Here is a 15,253-nt window from a genome sequence, read left to right as displayed (position 1 = left end):
GGTTCTAATCCCAGAATCCCATATGGTCCCCCGAGCACTGCCAGGAGTAATTCCTGAGTGTATGAGCCAGAAGTAACCCCTGTGCATCACCGGGTGTGACCCAAAAAGCAAAAAAAAAAAAAAAGAAGAAGAAAGAAAGAAAGTTCCCACAAAGGCTACTTGCTCGTCTTACTGGTTTGCACTGGCTCTTTACAGGGGCTTCTGGGGACTAATCTCTTGGCTTGTGTATGTGTTGCAACGATTTCCTCTTTTCTGAATCGTCTTCCTACTCTCAATGTGAGAATTTTGCTTTGGGGCCACACCCTGCAGTATTCAGGGGTTAAATTCTGGCTTTATGATTAGGGACCACCCCTGGAGGGGTCAGGGGACCACGCTGGGTATAGAACCTGGGTCGGCAACGAGCAAGGCCAAGTGTTCGCGCCGCTGTATTCTCCCTGTATGAGGTTTTTTTTGGTTTTTTTTTTAAGGATGAAAGTAATTTATTTTCAGTACTTTCTTTTCCTCTTTGGTGCTTTTGCTTTAAAAAAAATCACTCTTGATTTTAGTCAATGAAGTGAGTTTGTGTTTCCTTCCGTTAAATTAAAAAGTTCCAAGTCGTTTCTCAGGATTGCCTCGTGCCCTGAACGTCTGGATCTTTCCGTGGCGCGTTTCTGAAAACCCAAGTTCTCTGCGTTCTCACGGTCCGAGCGTGTAACAAGGAGCGCGTTCCGCACCTCCCCCGGCGGGCGCTAGGGGGCGCGCTCAGCCCGCTCTGGGCGCTCGGGGAAGGCGCTGCGGACCCTGCAGCCCAGCCCGGCCCGGACTTACCTGCCCGCATCAACCCCAGGAGCCCCCCTGCGATGCAGGGAACTGCAAAGAGCAGGCTGAGCTGGGCCGCGCGGGGCGTGCTCTGACTCCCAGAGGCAGTTCCCCGCCGTCCCTTTGCCCACGACACCGCAGGGCCCCGGCCGAGAATCGGGGCACCAGAGGCTGGCCCCGGGCAGGTGGGCCCGCGGTCCCGGCCACCGTGGTTGGAGCTGACCCGTGCCCGGCTGTCCTCACGGCTTCCTCGTGGCACCCTCCGTGCCGCGTCGTTCCCCCAGTGCCAGCCGGGCTGAACAGATGTGACGCTGGTACCCTCGGCACCCTGTGCCCACCGGCTGGAGGGCGTCCCCGGGTGTGGGTGCTGGCGGACGCTCCAGGGACAGGCGGGGGTGTCTGCAGAATGTCCTGTTAGAGAGTCAGAGAGTGGCTGTTCCAGGCCTTGTGGACCATGTAAACCCCTGATACAGATTCCCTTTGTCTCGAACCCCTTAAACAGAAAAGAATCTCTTTTCTTTTTCCTTTTATTTGGGCTGCACTAGTGGGGCCGGGGGGACCCAGGGGTGCTGATCTCATGCAAGGCAAGTGACTTTAACTGCTGAACAATCTCCCCAGTCCCAAGATGTGTTTTCAGCTGGTAGCACTGTAGCACTGTCGTCCCGTTGTTCATCGGTTTGCTCGAGCGGGCACCAGTCACGTCTCCATTATGATACTTGTTACTGTTTTTGGCATACCGAATACACCACGGGGAGCTTGCCAGGCTCTGCTGTGTGGGCAGGATACTCTCGGTAGCTTGCTAGGCTCTCCGAGAGGGACTAAGGAATCCAACCCGGGTCGGCCATGTGCAAGGCAAACGCCCTACCCGCTGTGTTATGGCTTCAGTCCCCAAAATGGGAGCAACCTAAATGTCTACCAGCTGGAGGAAGCCTAAACAAATGTGGCGTGTGCATGCTGTGGATACTGTTCAGTAGTAAAAATAAATGCAGAACTGATCTTTGCTAAGACATGGAGGACCCTTGAACTCATCTGCTCAGTGAAGGTAGCCAGTGATCAAAGACCACATGACTCATTCGGAGAGTAAGTCAGAGAGACAAAAGTGGATTTGTGATTTCTAGAGACTTGGGCATAGGGACAATGGGAAACTAAGATACATGGTCTTGTTTTTTAAAATATATATAAAAATTTCATTGAATTACCATGAGATACACAGTTACAAAATTGTTCATGATTGGGTTTCCGTCATACAATGTACTTTTCACCACTAATGTTTAATTATTTCCTAGTTTCTCTCCCCCACCACCACAAAGTCTATCTCTATGGCAGGCTCTTCGCTCTCTCTTTCTCTTTCTCTGTCTCTGTCTCTCTCTCCCTCTCTCTCTTTCTCACTCTGTGTCTCTGTCTCTCTCTCCCTCTCCCCCTCTCTTTCTTTCTCTCTCTCTTTCTCTCTCTGTGTCTCTGTCTCTCCCTCTCCCCCTCTCTTTTTTCTCTCTCTCTTTCTCTCTCTGTGTCTCTGTTTCTCTCTCCCTCTCCCCCTCTCTCTTTCTCTCTTTCTCTCTCTCTCCCTCTCTCTCTCCCTCTCTCTCTCTCCCTCTCTCTCCCTCTCTCTCTCTCTCCCCCTCTCTCTCTCCCTCCCCTTTTGGGCATTATGGCAATGCAGGTACTGAAAAGTTCTCATGCTTGTTGCTTTACCTACTTTCAGCATCAGTTCTCGTGTCCAGTCCTCTCCAACTACCATTGGCAGAGCGGTCCCGTCTCTAGTTTCTATTCTAGACACCTCCCCCCACCCCCACTTGTGGCTAGCTTCCAACTGTGCATCCTTCCTCCTGGCCCTTGTTCCTAACTGTCCTTGGGTATTAGCCTCATGCTAGTTTTTTTTTTTTTAATATTCCACAAGTGAGTTCAATCATTCTATGTCTGTGCCTCTCCCTCTGACTCATTTCACTCAGCATGATTCTCTCCGTGTCCATCCATTTATCCGAGAATTTCATGACTTCATTTTCCCTAACAGCTGTGTAGTATTCCACAGCATAGATGTACCACAGTTTATTTATCGTCTGTTCTTGGGCTTCTTGTTTCTGGATTCTGGCTACTGTGAACAATGCTGCAATGAATGCAAACTGCAGATGGCTTTTCCGTGATAGACACATGATTTCTTTTTTTTTTTTTTGCTCTTTGGGTCACACTTGGGGATGTTTAAGGGTCACTCCTGGCTCTGCACTCAGGAATTACTCCTGGCGGTGCTCGGGGGAACCATATGGGATGCTGGGAATTGAACTCGGGTCGGCAGGATGCAAGGCAAACGTCCTACCTGCTGTGCTATTGCTCCAGCCCCAACACATGATTTCTTTAACTGGGTGATGAAAATGTCTTAGAACTGGAAATGGAGGAAAGCCACCTGGGAAATGTGTCGAGATTTGCACGTAAGGTAGATGCTGCAGCCTGACTGAGCATGGGGGGATGGTCCTGTCACCTGAAGCAGCTCCTCCCCCGCAGAGCAGACGCCACCCTCCCACTGCCTGAGCCAGGTCTGAGCCCTTATCTGTAGTCTCTCCTGGCAGTGAGCGTGGTGGGGCTCTGCACTGCCTCCCCGTGTCTGCTGGAGTCTGGGTGTGGGTCTTTCTCACTTACGCCTCCCCTCCCCCCTGCCCTCCCAGGGAATCAGATGGACGTTGCTCTCTCTTTCCCTGCAGAGCTGTTTGGGTGTTACTAGCTAGTTGTTTGGAGTGTTTATGGGGGCCCCAGGACGACTTTCGGTATCCTTGGCCCTGCCTCTCCTCTGTCAGTAATTCAGCATTCCCTGGCTTCTTTCCTCGACACTAACTTTGTGAGTGTTTGTGGAGGTGCGTGGTCGGAGCCCAGGTCTCGTCAGAGTGCAGTGTGGTTGGGGGCAGTGGGGCACTGCAGACGTGTCTACCACCAAGCCCCACACCTGTTCTTGACATACGAGGAAGAGGAGGATCGTGCAGCCCCTTTGTGGCCGCAGGCTTCTGGGAGACCCGGGAGAGAACATTAGTGCCCTGGGGGCTGAGCTCCAGGGCGAACGGGCCCTGCAGGCATTCGCTCTTGGTGTATGGCCTCACGGGGTCCAGGAAGAAGATGGTGTGGGGAGAGGGAGTGAGGGGTCTTGGGACCCACTTGGATAAACAGGGCATGGGCCCAGGCACAGTCTCTCAGCTTTCTGCTTCCAGGGAGAGGTTCTACTGGGTCCAGGTGGGAGAAGACACAGGGCGAGAGCCACGTCTCCCGGAGACCTTGAATAGTAAGTCTGGAGCGAAGCCTGAGAATTTGCATCCCTAAAGACCCTCCAGGTCAGCCTGCGTCTTTCCCACCTGCCTGGTCTGGGCTGCAGCAATGGTCCAGTGGGTAAGGCTCTTGTCCAGCGGAGAAGGTTTGATCCATTAGTGCAGAGCCAGGAGTGAGCACTGAGCACTGTCCCCAAACAAACAAACAAATTAAAAAAGCAAGCATCTGCAGATCTTTACCAAATCCTTGACATGGTAAGCGAGAATCATTTACAGAACCTTCCTCAAGTCATACTCTATGGAAGGTACATATCAATGAAATGAATTCATTGGGTTTTAGGATTGAAATGTTCAAAGGGATAGAATCTGATTACTATCCAAAGATTTTTAAAAGTCCTTCCTGGTATTCCTGGATGGTTAGTGGCCTCCCGTGAATGCTCAGTTACCAGACGAAATTCCTATGGGAACTGCAAAAATGAAAAGTCACCTCACTACGCAGATGTGAACAGCTGTTAAAATTGTTTGCATCTAGTAAGGTTTTTTTTTTAATTTCTTTAGACCAAGTCTAGGAGGTTAAAAGAACAGGGATGATGTTTCTTATTTTTCAGATAAAAAAAAAATGAGGCACAGGCAGGTGAAATTATCTGTCAAGGCCACTTGGACCCTATGTGGCTGAGCCCTGTTTCATGCACACGGAAAACTTCTCTACCTCCTTCTGCTTCTCATGACGTGACACAGGTTTCATGTAGCTTTGGATCTTCCCTGTGGCCCCTGCATATGAACAAGACAGTTTGGGGATAAGGAAGCAAGAGAATGGACCCCTAGGAAAGGGAGCCAGGTAACTGGGCTCAGAATACTTCACCCCTCTCCTAGGCTCCACCTTCTGGCTCAGGACGAAGCAGTCACAGTCTCGCCCCGTGTCTATATTAAAACAAGCGTGTTGGGGGTCCAAACACCCATATTGCTGCTGTCTTGCCCTCCCTGTTGATAGACAACAGGACCGCCAGGGTTTCCAGACCTGGCTAGTCTCTCTCACAAGCCCTGCACAGACGGTCTGATGTCCTTAGAGATTCCCGAGGCCAGGAAAGCTGGGGTGGAGGAAGGGAAGAGGAAATAGTTTCCCTTCAAAGTGGGAACCTCCGGTTGATAATTAATCAGACCGGCATTCACGAGTCTTCGGGCACATGTGATTTTTCAACCTTGAGACTTTCAACCTGGGCAGGTTTGAAATATAGACGCCCAGCCCCATTCCTGGACTCCTGCAGGGTGGTGGTGGGGGGATGGAGGTGGTTTAAGTTTCCCAGGCTTTCTAACTAAGAGTTTGGGCGGCAAACGGCTGGACTAAGGCCTTGGACTTATTCACCCTCACCATCCCATGCCAGGTTCTGTCCTGTGGATATACCCCGGGATCATCCCAAATTTCAAATGTCATGGAAACACTTGGTATACTCCATTCCACCATCACAGTTGCATGTCTGGGTGGGACCAGAAGGATGCTAGCTTATTTCTTAGCCTGATCACATCTAATTGTGGAGTCAGTTTTTGGAGAGGGTAGTGGACTGCAGCGATAGCACAGGGGTAGGGCATTTGCCTTGCACGTGGCTGACCTGGGTTCAATTCCTCCATCCTGCTCAAAGAGCCCGGCAAGCTACTGAGAGTATCCTGCCCGCACGGCAGAGCCTGGCAAGCTCTCCATGGCATATTCGATATGCCGAAAACAGTAACAAGTCTCACAATGGAAATGTTACTGGTGCCCGCTCGAACAAATCGATGAGCAACGGGACGACAGTGCTCCAGTGCTACAGTGGACCGACTGGTCATGTGGGTGTGCCCCTGGCTCCACTGCCAGCTGATGGAATGAATCCGGATTCTCTGCTGCACCTTCGGAAGCCTCGATTTCCCGCTCTGTGACCGGATGGGATGCAGGGCTTGGAAGAGACACATCCACACAAATATCCTAAGTTTTGCCTCCTGGACTCCCCCTCCCTGGCCTCATCTCCCTCCAGGTCTTGTGCTCAAGGGATGGAAGGAGAGAATGTTGGTTTGTGGCCAGCCCAGACACTGCCCACACCCTGTGATCCCTCACCGTTGATTCACAACAGAAGCTGGGCTGAAAACTTCTCTTACCTTGGCCAACTTCACTTAGCTTTTCCCACCCCAGCGAAATTTAATTCCATGCCTTTCTGTTTCACTCAAGCCAGCAACCACCTTTCAACCTCTTCACCTTGCTGGGCAGCTTTTATTCCATTTAATTCTCCTTAACATCCCCCTCTTCAGAAAGCTATTTGGTTTATTAACAACTTCACAACCACAACAATACAGAACGCTACTTGAAGCATTCTGCCCTCTGGTGCTCTCTTTCCCGCTCTCTGCGCTGCCTCCGTTCCGAGACGGTGTCAGGGCTCCCAGAAGCTCAGGAGCAGAGAAGGGGCCGTGTGTTAACACCTTTATTTCAATCAGCAACACTTTAGGCACGTTTTAGAATGTGGAATAGAGGGCCAGAGCGATAGGAGAGGGGGTAGTGTGTTTGCCTTGCGCGTGGCTGACCCGGGTTCGATCCCTGGCATCTCAGATGGTCCCCTGAGCACCGCCAGGAGTAATTCCTGAGTGCAGAGGCAGGAGTAACCCCTGTGCATTGCCAGGTGTGACTCAAAAAGCAAAAAAAAAAAAAAATTAGAATAGAATGTAGAGTGGAAGGGAAAGAAGGACGGGGGGGGGGGGGGGGGAGAGAAGGAGGGTCCCCGCACCCCCTCGGGGGAAAGGTCAGGTGCTGTAATCAGATTTAACGTGAGATAACACTACTGGAGGCCGCTGGAGGGGAGGGGGTTCCTGGGCCCTTGCAGTTTGTCGAGTTAGCGGTAGTTTCCTTCTCTGTTGCTGCCTCCCCCCGCCCCAGTCACCCTGGCTCTGGGCAACTCTCAGGCTCTGCCAAAGGATCCTGTTGGTATCATTGTTCTGGTTCTCCCACGGTTGTCTTTAAAAGCCTGGGCTCCACAGAGCGACGTCTGCCAGGGAGGAAGCCATGTGGCCGGTGGGGGAAGGGCCCTGGCCAGCGTGGATGGCTCTGGCATTCTGGGGGCGGGGTGCAGTGACATTCGAGTCTAAGACGTTCCTGGTACCACTACTGCCCCTCCAGCACCTACATAAACACAATCAGGCGCGCAGTTCAGTGAGCGACCCCTGGGGAGGGGGGGGCGAGAACGGTCTCTGGGCGAGAGTGAGTCAGCCGCACCCACCTGCGGGCCCCTCTCACAGACGGAGGAACGGGGAACTGGGCCAGTGAGAAAATCTGTTTGCCATGGAGAAAGCGTTTCCAGGGCTGAGTGGGGCCCATGTGGGGACGGGGGACGGGGTGGCTGCTAAAGAAAATACCGGCAAGTGTCCAGCCTGTGCCCCTTCCAGCACACGCTATGGCCCACCGGGAGGGTCTCCCGAGCACAGAGTTGGGAGTAGCCCTCTGAGTTCCACCAGGTGTGACCCCAGATACTCGCCAACAAAGCAATGATGAGGTAAGATGCAGAGAGACAGCCCGGGAGGGGCGCAGTGGGACTGGGGGAAGGAAGGACTCTGCTAGAGAGAGGAGGGTCAGAGACGGGTGTGTGCAAAGCCCTTATGGGGAGTCAGCACACCCCCAGGGCTGGCGTGGGATGGACCAGCCACGTGGGAAGGGGGGGTGGTGGCTTTGGGTCCCAGGATCGAGGCACGGAACAGTTGGCTCACAGGGACCTCTGTGAGATGCAGGACAGCGTTGAGGTGCTATTTCATTGCCCTCAGGGGTCTCTCCTGGAGGGCTCGGGGGACCATGTATGTTACTGAGGACGGAACTTGGGTCAGCTGCATTGCACGGCCAGGAGCACACCCTCCGTGCTACTGCTCCAGCCCCAGGTTTTAGTATTTATTTGTACGGAGTCTTATCGGTGCAGGCCGGCAGGTTAGGAAAGGCTCCCCCCCGCCCCAGTGATGGCAAGGAAATGTCTGGAAGTCGTAAAGCCCCCAGTCCTGTGGCCTCAATTCCTCCCTTTAATCCCACAGCTAGCCCAGACCAGATAAGGCTGGACCCACCCTCCGAGAGAAGGTCCAGCAGGACCCCAGGTCAAGAAAAGGAGTTTCAAGGCCGCCCCCAATTCTACCCACTTAGCAACAACCCTAGCAACGGACTCTTTTCTAGGTAGAAGCCCCACATGCGGGCAGGTTGGAGAAACCTGTAAAAGCCACCTTGAATAAAGAAAGGGTGCGTGTATGCTGCCCGAGCCCACGTGCTGCTTGCACCCATGTGGCCGAGCACATGTGACATAGGAGCACATGTGTGGCCCGCATCTCCCCTCTTGAGATGTGGACTTTCATGCTTCCCTGTCTAATGCTGGGGTGTGTGTAGGGCTCTCTCCACCCTTGGAGAAGCCCAGGTTCTCTCTCGAGCATGTTACTCTGTCTCTGTCTCTGTCTCTGTCTCTGTCTCTGTCTCTGTCTCTCTCTCTCTCCACCTTCAAAGCACCCTCCAAATAAAATCTGTTCCACTTCACTGCCTGTCTACTCCTGAAATTCCTTTCTGCTAGGTGAGACAAGAGCCCAGTAGCCCTGGGTCCCAGGTGGCAGAGGCAGATGGAGAGAAAGTGACCATCCGACATCACTATGGTAAAGATTATTACCGTGAGTGAGCCTATTTCCAACGGGTTTGACTTTAGCATGTTTTTAAAGTCTGAGTGCACAGTGACACCCCAGCACAAACAGCCCATGGGACATTGTCCACAGAACCATTAACTACCAGTAGGTGTGTTCTGGGGCTGAGCAACAGCACAGGGGGTGGACCCCTCTTGCCTTACATACAGCCGGCACAGGTCTGACCCCCGTACCCCACAGGGTCCTGCGAGTCCTCCAGGATTGATGCCTGAGTGCAGAGACAGGAGTGATTCCTGAGCACTTCTGGGTGTGGCCCCAAAACAAGCAAACAAAAACAGGTAGATGTCGACTGTACTCTTTCAGTATAGTAACATAGCATAATGTGCTTTTATTTCAACTGTAAGTTTTGCCAGATAATTTGTGCAGTCTGAGTAAGTCTATAGAAGATTATTACTTGCTATTTTTATTTGCTTTTACAATAATAAAACCCCCTTTCTGTCACTGCACCACCTAGGAACTGCCACCTTGGACCTGTGTTTACAGCCGCAGGGACACGCAGAAGGTGACTCACCTTTCTCTTTTAGGAACAGCCTGACCTTCGGAGCAAGAATAGTTCCCCTGGTTCTCCCTTGACTGGTACTGGGCTGTTTCTAAAACCATTGGAGCCTCCACCACTCCTTTTCACTTTTTATTAAAGCATTAGAATGTGTAGAAAATTTCCAAAGACAGAACAAATAACCTATATATCCTTTTACTGAGAGACAGTAGTTGTGTTTGAACACATTTTCTCCCTTTTTGCTGGCTCAATGCACATAAACAAATATATTAAATTACTTTTTTGGCTTGAGAGACACATATATAAATATTATACAAACTCACGTGGAAGTAACTTTTTCTTTTGAGTGATCTGAGTTTCAGTTACAGATACAGAACTCTTGGTCCCTAGCTGTGTCAGCAGGTAATCTGCAAGAACAAGCATGTATTGTAAAATTTAAGTTTTGTTTCCTGGGCCATACCTGGCTCTGATCAGGGCTTACTCCGGGCTCTGCACTACTGGATCACTCCTGGCGGTGCTCAGGGAACCACAGGGGGTGCTGGGGACAGAACCTGGGTTGGTAGCAAGCAAGGAAGCCCCCTACCTACGGTCTTATCTCAGTCCCCAATTGAGAATTTTAATTTTTTGGTATATTTTATTTTAGCAGGACTGGAGCAATAGCACAGCGGATCGAGCGTTTGCCTTGCACTCGACCAACCCGGGTTCGATTCTTCCGTCCCTCTCGGAGAGCCCAACAAGCTACCGAGAGTATCCCACCCACATGGCAGAGCCTGACAAGCTACTCATGGCATATTCGATACGCCAAAAACAGTAACAAGTCTCACAATGGAGACATTACTGGTGTCCGCTCGAGCAAATCAATGAGCAACGGGATGACAGGGATACAGTGATATATATATATATATATATACACACACACACAAATATATGTGTGTGTGTGTGTGTGTGTGTGTGTGTATCAGCAGGGGCAAGTAGATTCTGTTTTCCTGGAGGCCTTTATAGTACTCAGGAGACAGTGAGTGCTCAGGGGTTGTTCCCAGCAGTACTTGTCCGGCTGTGCGAGGCTGGCTGTATAACGCTTAGGGATTTCCAGGGGTCACACCCAGCAGCAGTGCGTAGGGTGGGGTGGAGTGGGGAATTTGATGCCAGGATCTAATGCAGGGCCTCATACTTGTCCTTCAGCTCTCAGAGTTTTCTCCTTGGTCCCTAGATGAACAGATTCTTCTGGTGGATCATTACAGTCCTCGGCTTTCATCTCTTATCTTGATGCCCAAATTGACCCTGGTGTGCCCCGTAGGTACCGTTCAAGATGGCTCATTTTTGATATGGGCTTAACCAGTTTAAAAAATTACAGAAAAAAATGTTAATTAATTTTTAGTCTGTTCCCCCCATTTTTTTTCTTTTGGGTCACACCCGGCGATGCTCAGGGGTCACTCCTGGCTCTGCACTTAGGAATTACTCCTGGCGGTGCTCAGGGAACCACATGGGATGCTGGGAATCGAACCTGGGTCAGCAGTGTGCAAGGCAAACGCCCTACCCGGGTGCTATGGCTCCAGCCCCTGTTCCCCTTTTCTGACTCAATGAGCTGTTTCAGAGTTGCCTTGTGTTTCCAGCCTCACCTGGAATCAAGCACCACTCCATGGAGCCTTGGTTCCTTTAGGCAGGGGATGGATTTTCTTTAATTTGTTCAAAAAATTTTAGAGAATTTTAGATGATTATTTTATTTTTTATAGTTTAGGTAATAAAATAGTTTTGATCTTTAAGAAACCCACGCTGGGGCTGGAGCGATAGCACAGTGGGGAGGGCATCTGCCTTGCATGAGGCCGACCACCCGGGTTCGATTCCCAGCATCCCATATGGTACCCCGAGCACCGCCAGGAGTAATTTCTGAGTGCATGAGCCAGGAGTAACCCCTGTGCATCACCGGTGTGACCCCCAACCCCCCCTCAAAAAAAAATGCTTGCTGACTTAGTTTTCTGTTAAGTTTAGGGAAAATATACCTTAAATATGTAACAGAACACATTCAATATGTATGTTTTTCCTGAGTTTTAGGAATTTTATAATCAAATCCTGTGATCCAAACAAGAGCATGGGGGCTGGAGCAATAGCACAGCGGGTAGGGCGCCTGCCTTGCACCTGGCTGACCCGGGTTCGATTCCCAGCATCCCATATGGTCCCCTGAGCACTGCCAGGAGTAATTCCTGAGTGCAGAGCCAGGAGTGACCCCTGTGCATCGCCGGGTGTGACCCAAAATGCAAAAACAAAACAAAACAAGAGCCCGGCACCCAGAGCAGGCAGGCAGGACAGATGTGCGGAAGAGGAGGGGGACGCGCTCCTGAACTGAAGCCATCAGAACAGAGCGCAGGAGAGTGCAAGTCCAATGTGAGTGGCAGTCTCGAGAGGAAACAGCATAGAGAAAGGCACAGAGGGAAGAACACGGCGCTGATCCAGAGACTCAAATGACTCTCGGAACCGGGGAGCTCACTTCAGAGCTGCCTCGGGACATTGCCCAGGCCGACTTCACCGGGAGCGTCATCCTCCACCTGCCCTCTCTGAATCCCGGTGGCTGCAAACTTCCTGAGCCCAGTGAAAAACCCAGGTACGCGGGGCCAGTGACTGCCAACCCCAGGCCCCAAGGGCTCTGGTCAGGGACGGGCTGGCCCTCCCATCTCCCGGCCCCTATGGGATCCTGGCTGTCACGCCCACCAACTGCCTCCGGGTGCCAGTTAAGCCCATTAACCACCACGATCCAGAGACTCACAAATGAATCTCAGAACCAAGCGACGCGCTGCAGAGATGTCTCCGGACCCTCGTCACTTAAAATTTTAGAATTCCTGGAGTGCGCGGCCGCTTTTGCAGCTGTATGACAGCTCACGCTATTCATAACAAGCAATACAAAATAAATTATCTCGCGTCTGGCTGTGGGGCAGGCTTCAGTGGTGGTGGGAAAATTCGAAATATTGATGGTGGGATTGGTGTTGAAATATTGAAGGTGATCCATTATTGTGAACAACTTTATGAAAATAAAATTTAATAAATAAAGACATTTCCTGCTACAAAAAAATAATAAGGGATTTCATAATCTACATACAAGTCTATATAGATAAACTATATAGTGGCACACAAGTGTGGGGAGTCTGGGGGAAGGAACAGAGGCAAAATGGCAAAGTCAGATGGAGAACTTGGAGCTAGCCAGAGCTCCACATGCCTTGTACACAGCATCTACACAGCAGGAGGAGCCAAATATGAGCCCTAAGTATGAAGAGAAACACTGGGGAATCCTGGCCTGGTGGTGAAGGAGCCAGGCCCACTCTGGCATTCCTTCAGAGCACTCTCCCCTCAGCACTGAGCTACACACACATGTACACACGGACACACGTGCACGCGCTTACACACACACACACACGCGCTCGCACACACACACATGCGCACTCGCGCACACACACGCACACTCTCGCGCACACACACACGCACTCGCGCACACACACCCTTTCTCTCTGTGTGTGACAACTGACAGCCTCTACATCTCTCCTGTCTGCCCAACCTCCACCTCTGTCCCCGTGACCCTTATCCACCTGCTCTTCACTCAGAGCCCAGTGCTCTTAGGTGTCTGAGCTCCTGTCACTTAACAGGGCCTTCATGTTCTTCTAACTTTGGCCCAAGCTTCTTTCTCTCTTTTTTTTACATGCAGTTATCATTTTATTTTATTTTTATTATTTAAAATTATTTCATTTTCATAAAGTTGTTCACAATAATTGATTACATTCAATATTTCAACCCCAATCCATGATTTTGAATTTTCCCACCACCACTCAAGCCTGATCGGAGACGTTACTGGCACCTGCTCGAGGAAATCAATAAACAACAGATGACAGTGATACAGGAATATAGTGATTGCTTGTTATGAGTAGCATGAGATTTCTCTGAACCCTACTTATTTAAAATTTTAGAATTCCAGGAGCAGGAGGCAGCTGGATCTGGAGAAATCTCTGCAGCGAGCTGCTTGGTTCTGAGATTCATTTGTGAGTCTCTGGACCATGGCCAGAGACTTATAAGTTTAAAGGGCTTAAATGGCATCCAGAGGCAGTTCAAGGGTGTGCCGGCCAGGACCCCCAGGGGAAGGGAGATGGGAAAGGCTTCTCTCTTTTAAAAGTATTTTAGTTTTCTTAAAACACTGTGATTACGAAGTTGCTCATAGTACAATTGTTTAGGTGTACAATGTTCCAACACTGATCTCACTACTAATATGTGGGGGATAGTTTTTAGACACTAAGTCCTGGGTACTGGTCACTGTCACTGTCATCCCATTGCTCATTGGTTTGCTCAAGTGGGCACCAGTAACGTCTCCACTGTGAGACTCGCTGTTCCTGTTTTTGGCATATCGAATAGGCCACGGGGAGCTTGCCAGCTCTGCCGTGCGGGGGGGATACTCTTGGTAGCTTGCCAGACTCTGCTGTGCTGGCGGGACACTCGGGAGCTTGCCGGGCTCTCCGAGAGGGGTGGAGGAATCAAACTTGGGTCCGCTGCGTGCAATGCAAATGCCCTACCCGCTGTGCTATCACTCCAGCCCAGGACATGGGTCCTGGTCATGTTTTAGAAAAATAAAGGGGAATTCAGCAGCCCTCATGGGGGCAGAAGCCCGAGGAAGACCTCCCTGCTCGGTGTCATCGCCAGGGAGCATCTTCACTGTTTCACTCACCAATGCTTGGTTCTGTGGACGGGGCAGCCTGGCTGCGGAGTGACGGGCACGTTCTTCATGCCCTCTGCCTTCTGCTTCCTTCCTTCCTTGTGAAACTCATGCTGACTGTGAGGTTTAGGGGAAAATATACCTACGATATGTAATAGACTACATACAATATATTTGTTTTTCTCGAGTCCACTATTCACTAGCTCTTGTGCTGGGAGTTTCGTAATAAAATCCTGTGACCCAAATAAGAGCACAACACTCAAAGCAGGCAGGAGCGCTGGGCATGCAGGATATGCTGCATCTTGAGTGTTGGGGACCCTTGGGTCTCCCACCCTTGGTAAGCCTAAAAGCTTATACTGATTCAATACTTTCCAGTTGTCCACTTAAAAAAATTTTGCCCTTTTTTTTCCACCCAGTCCACAGTACCCCTCAGCCCTCACTTTCCCCATTGTGCTGCATTATTTGCAGATAGAAATTTGTACTCAAATTTCCAGTTGTGAGCCCATGAGCCAGTTAATGTTTTGATAAAATGGAATAGTAGCCTGTAGTATACGATAAAATAAAGTATATGAAAGCATGTGAAAATGTTGGGCACCATAACACCTCCATAAAAATGGAAGGAGCAGGGCTGGAGAGATAGCACAGCGGGTAGGGCGTTTGCCTTGCACGCGGCCGACCTGGGTTCAAATCCCAGCATCCCATATGGTCCCCTGAGCATGGCCAGGGGTAATTCCTGAGTGCAGAGCCAGGAGTAACCCCTGTGCATCGGCAGGTGTGACCCAAAAAGCAAAAAAAAAAAAACCCAAAAATGGAAGGAGCCATTATTACCATAAACCAAAGCCTCTGATGTATTCATAGTTTACTAAGTTAATGCTCCTGAGTTATCAAAGTGGCTTGAGGAACTGGGAGTCCCTTTGAAGCTGGGGGGATCCAGTCTGCCTGTCATCCCTTGTGTGACCTTGAGCAAAGTCTTGCCACCTTGCTGGGTCTCAGTTTCTTCATTCATAGGTAGGATCATCATAAGTACCTTGTGACTGAATCTTGGGCACATCCTGGCATGGAGTTTGCTGGGTTGACAAGGCCTGGAGTGTGAGTGGAACAGTGAGGTTTGCACAGTGGGTAGGGAGCAGTGATTTTCTTTCCTTTTTTTTGGGCCACAGTTAGCAGCGTTCGTGGCCTACTCCTTGCTCTCTGTGCTCAAGGATCACTCCTAATGGGGTCCAGGAGACCATATCGGGTGTAGGATCAAAATCTGGTCAACTGGGGCCAGAGCAATAGCACAGCGGAGAGGGCGTTTGCCTTGCACGCGGCCGACCTGGGTTCGATTCCCAGCATCCCGTATGGTCCCCT

The sequence above is a fragment of the Sorex araneus genome, chromosome 2, assembly GCF_027595985.1.
Source record: "Sorex araneus isolate mSorAra2 chromosome 2, mSorAra2.pri, whole genome shotgun sequence".
NCBI lineage: Eukaryota > Metazoa > Chordata > Mammalia > Eulipotyphla > Soricidae > Sorex > Sorex araneus.
The sequence above is the reverse complement of the archived record's forward strand: the minus strand, read 5'-3'. Positions refer to the sequence as shown.